The sequence below is a fragment of the Pinus tabuliformis genome, chromosome 9 (assembly GCF_031772625.1).
Source record: "Pinus tabuliformis cultivar Carrire ecotype Pingquan chromosome 9, CPIR1, whole genome shotgun sequence".
Classification (NCBI taxonomy): Eukaryota; Viridiplantae; Streptophyta; class Pinopsida; order Pinales; family Pinaceae; genus Pinus; species Pinus tabuliformis.
In genome coordinates this window covers 838,194,123-838,199,601 of record NC_142307.1, presented here as the reverse complement: position 1 = coordinate 838,199,601, position 5,479 = coordinate 838,194,123, and the positions used below count along the sequence as shown (strand labels likewise).

Below are 5,479 nucleotides of genomic sequence, written 5' to 3'. Positions count from 1 at the left end.
AAAATGTGGGTCATAGAGTTCTTTCAGCTTTTGTAAGGCTTCGAAAGCAGTTGAAAATGGTGAAATATGGGGACTCACCTCTTCACTTGCAGATGTTGTGATTAATGCATAAGCTTTGTTGTTCTTATTTTCCCAAATGGCGAGCTCTTTGTCTGAGTTAGGTTGTTCTGGCTCTTTGTCTCCGTCTCCAATACACACTCATTTCCACAACTCATTGAAAATGAGGGTGTGTTTTATCATGCAGGACCACTCAAGATAGTTCTCCTTGCCAGTAAGAACTATTCCCACAATATATATGATTGAATGCATACTGTAAAAAAAAACTTCTGCTGGCAAAAAAATCTGTGTACTGTTTTAAAAAATACTTCTGCTAGAAAAATGTCCTTTTGATGTAAAAAAATCATAGGTTAGGTTCTCGTGCACATGATCATCAAAATATAAATAATATTTTATATCCAAACCAATACATTAATCGATTTTTACACGAGCTCAACCCATATGGTTATTGCAGCAGCATTCAACATTCTCCAAAAAACACACACAACTAGTGAGGCGATGTGGGAAAACAATATGGCTACCAACGCACATGTATTAAAATGATGTAGAAAAGGTGTATTAAAACCATCCAAAAGCCACAAACTTATTCAAATACCTCCTATGCATTTATGTATATGAAACACTGCATTTTGGAGAAAAACTTTAAATATATACCAGTGTTATATATATCAGAAATATTGTGGCGCCAGCATGTCAAGAATGGAGGAACCGCAGCAAAACGGGATGGCTTCCACCAATGCTTCTGCTGTGCAAGACAGTGAGCACCTCCGCACCAAGTTTGTAACTTAACAAGAGTATTCTAACTGCATCAGTGGCATCACAATGAGGTCTTTTGCTGTAAAAAGGCAGGACTACTATAATGTTGTTGCAGCTGAAGTCGGTGAAGCCAAAATGATGTTGCTCCTCCGCGTAGCTACTCGAACCAGGGCGCGTGGGAGGTTCGAACTTGGAACTGCCACCCAACGAATTTCGGCTTTAACCAACCGCTCGAAGGGCTCTTCAGAGAAGGATCATATGGAGCATACTGGCTTTCTGAAGCTCAGAGGCCTTCCTTTCTCGGTGTCGAAGAGGGACATCATTGAGTTTTTCAAGGAATATGATCTGAAAGAGAAAAAATGTACACATTGTAACTCATTCTGATGGGAGAGCCACAGGCGAAGCCTTTGTGGAATTTCTAAGTGCCGCTGATTCAAAGGACACTATGAGGAAAGAAGAAAATGATGATTGGCACCAGATATGTAGAAAATGACAAAAAATCCGAAGAGGGAGAGCGAGCAAGGAAATACAAAGAAATCAGTGCACATCCAGGGAATCAAAGACCCTGTCACGGGAGAGAGGAGTTACAACAGAAGGCGGAGAATAATGTCAGAGATTTGTAGCATTTAAACAGTGGCAACGTTTAATGGGCAGCGACCATGGAGGGGGCAGTGGATATATTTCAAAAAAATGGCAAAAGGGAGTTACAAGACTAGAAGGAGATGCCAAAATTGGAGCTGGTCTGATACCATGTCAGGCCAAGCAGTAACTCCACCAAATCAATTCATATGTTATTCCTTCAGGTTGGTCTTTATTATATACATGAGTGAGAGACTGTCCACTTCATCTCCTGATGACTACTCATATTTCTTATTTATTTACATCAATTACATTTATTCACTCAATCCTGATGATTAGGTGTCAACAATATCTATATAACCCGGGTGATCTCATAATAATGCGATTATTGATGATTCCTAGCAGACAAATGATAATATAGATTATTCAATTATCTATAGAAAGATGTATTTAAATGATGATTACTTTGAATAAGAAATTAAACAAAGTAATGTGAAAACATATCGCATAACGTACTAATATTTATCGTTGACATATGTATATAATATAACAATTCTAGATCATTCAAAAGTGAAATAATACAGAGTTGTTTGAAACATGAGAATATATCAACAATAACAAATCAATGGAATGCTAATTACATAAAACAAGACAAAAAGAACAATGATAGAAGTACCATATGCATTTGGGTCTTGTTATGCAAGTAACAATCTGGTTCAATCTTCTTATTCTGAAAACTCCAAGAAGATACAAAAATGCAAGTCTTTATGAAGCTCTTTCACAACAAGTCTGAACCTCGATCCACAACTTATAAAAAATAAATTAAGAAGTGCAGAAGTGCAAACTTCTCAAGTCTAGTTTTATACAAATTGAGGACCCTTTCTAAAATAACATGAAAGGGTCTTTATAGTAAAATTAAAAACAAATTGTCCATAAAAATTGCTGAGAGTTGTTGGAACTGCCTTCATCAAAATATGGGATTTGAATTTCAAAAATAGAATCACGATAACCTTTGAAGAGATTCATCGCATCTATGTTTTCTCTTATATCTTCAACAGAGAAATTGAGAGCATGGTTTGGATTTCTGGAGGATGACTCATCTTGGAGTGTAACTGTCCTGTGTATGTGGCATCTGAGCGCTCGGGCATCATGTGATCAACGACATCAGAAAGGCACTTGATAGTCATCTATTGGTTGTGTGGCTTGACCACAAAGGACCAATGCACATCCCAGTTAATACTTTGTACTCTGTTTAGTTGCTCCTCCTTGGTGTCCAAATCTTGCTTCCATTACTTCTCTAAAACTTTCGCCTTTGGAAGATTTCGTGGGGAATGTTAGACTCCGTCTCATGTCAGAGATTGATTCTTCTTCAAAACCCTGTTTTGAAGAAGAAATCATTTAAATGTTGCTTTTTAGATTATGTAATTTGTTCTTCAGCTCTTCAACTGGCAGCAGCGACTTCAAGCTCCTATCCCTGCACAAGCACAATTCAAAACATCAATCAGAGGCAAAAAGCTATTTGGAGAAAGTCTCACTGGAAATCCCGAACAAACTTCATTGTCACAGCTATTGAATTAAATGATTGTGTTAGCGCTGGTGCAATGCTGCTGTTCAAGAAATTTGATATTGGACCCTTTGAAATAGGCGATTACCTTGCCATTGGAACTATTTTCTCTGCAACAGACTCAGTTTGCACTCTTCAGATTCTGAGTCAGGATGAGATACCTTTGCTTTATAGTCTGGTATTTGGTGAAGGTGTTGTGAATGATGCCACATCTGTTGTCCTTTTCAATGCAATTCGTAACTTTGACCTTACTCATATTGATGGCAGCACTGCTCTGCAACTGTTTGGTAACTTTGTTTATCTCTTTCTGACAAGCACTGCATTGGGGATTGGAGCTGGGCTTCTAGGTGCATACATCATCAAAGCTTTGTACTTTGGAAGGCACTCTACTGATCGTGAAGTAGCAATTATGATACTCATGTCGTATCTCTCATACATGCTCGCTGAGCTGTGTTCCCTGAGTGGGATCTTGACTGTTTTCTTCTGTGGCATCGTTATGTCTCACTACACTTGGCATAATGTGACTGAAAGCTCAAGGATTACCACCAAGCATGCATTTGCAACAATGTCATTTATTGCTGAAACATTTATCTTCCTTTATGTGGGAATGGATGCTCTGGACATTGAAAAATGGAAAATGGTGAAAAGAAGCCCTGGCACATCTGTTGGCCTCAGCAGTGTCCTCCTGGGTTTGATCTTAGTTGGAAGGGCAGCTTTTGTGTTCCCACTTTCTTTCTTGTCAAATTGCTTAACAAAGAGTCCAAATTCTAGAATTGGGTTTCGGCAGCAGTTTGTCATATGGTGGGCTGGTCTTATGAGAGGTGCAGTTTCAATGGCCCTTGCTTACCATAAGTTCACAAGTTCTGGTCTTACAAAGTTGACTGAAAACGCAATCATGATCACAAGCACTATCTCAGTGGTCCTTTTTCAGCACAGTGGTATTTGGATTGATTACAAAGCCTTTGATTAGACTATTATTGCCTCAAAGCTTGAAGCCAGGACAGGATAATACATCGGATCCATCAAGTCCAAAGGGCTTTCATATCCCACTTCTAGGTAATGGTGAGGTAGGGGACATTGATGGGCGTAGTGTCCGAAGGCCAAGCAGTTTACGCATGCTGCTGTAAGCTCCATCATTTACAGTGCACCATTACTGGCGAAAGTTTGATGATTCATTCATGCGTCCTGTGTTTGGGGGCCGAGGTTTTGTTCCCTTTGTTCCCAGTTCACCAGCTGAAGCTAGAAATGGCGATGCATGGGCACGGTAATTCTAACAGAGTGTTGATGATCTGCCGTTTTCTGGTTGAAACTGTATATCTGAAATGAGCTGAGACATACAAGTTACAACAGGCATGAGTTTGCTAACTGTGTGTCGTAAGGGCGCTCGAATGAGACTCAACATTAGGTGTTCTATAACCTCAGTGAAAATACTTAAGTGCATATATCACTTTGACTTTGTCTTTTTATGTTTGGAACGAAAGTATGGTTTTTCTTGCAAGGAAATGGACAATTAATTGGAGTGGATGAACCAGTTGATAATTTCAACTTAGTGAATGATGGAGAAGCCTATCCTATGTTAAGCGCGGTGAATGACCTTGGGGTTACAACATCAATACTTTCAGAATCAACCTACAGGCGTACAAAGTGATCGCTGTTACTGAAACATTCATATTAAGGTGGTATAAATCAGTTGTAGTATGCTGATCAGAGTGACTTGTTGCATTCCGGGGTTCACCATTTCTCTTTTGCAGGACAGAGATCTGTTTGTTGAACAAATCAACCAGATTGCACAAGAGGGACTTCTTTACGATTAGTATTGCAAAATGCAGGTATATATTTTGGTTATCTTGCAGTGAAGATATTCAGTGGTCAAAGCTGCTTGCAAATCTGCCTTTGCGCAGCTTATTGCTCTATATGGAGGATCACTGGACGGCATATGAACATTTATTTCCACAGTGGACTCAAAAGAACAAATACGAGTTTCAAAGGGCAGAATGGCTTCTGTTGTGAAGACAGTGCCGTTGTATCAGTCGACAGCAATATAAGCAGGGTATTTCGTTTTTGGGAACCTCGACCAAGGCTTCTAATGTTCTGGGGATCAACAGGTAATTAATTGAAAGAGGTTCAAAGACTGGGCTGAGTACATATTGAAGTTTGTTCATGGCCTCAAAGATGGTGTTATGACTCTTGAAGAAATTCGATCCGGTGTTGAATTAAGAGGGACAGAGCTTGCTGGCCGTGACAGCATAGTTTTCATCCGGGCTCTTAAGTTGCTAGAGCAACATGGGAAAGCTGCGATTTAAGGAACATCCACAGATTCCACAGATGATGAATAGAATCTCGAGGAGAGCGAAAGGTTTGGGAAAATATCCAAAAAGGATTTTTTCCACTGGAAAACTTTGGTGCACATCCTTGACACCTGGCCTTCACTTCAGCCAAAAAATAAACAAAGACACCTGTTGCCAGAAGAATAGGATTCGTATTCTTATCTATTAGTCATACAATGGGGTCTGCGCTCCAATT

General features: G+C 39.5%; 1 pseudogene; it reads left to right on the top strand.

Moving 5' to 3' along the window:
- The first annotated feature begins 2,990 nt into the window (after nt 1–2,990).
- Nucleotides 2,991–4,289, top strand: LOC149151396 (sodium/hydrogen exchanger 1 pseudogene; annotated as a pseudogene).
- Nucleotides 4,290–5,479: the final 1,190 nt, after the last annotated feature.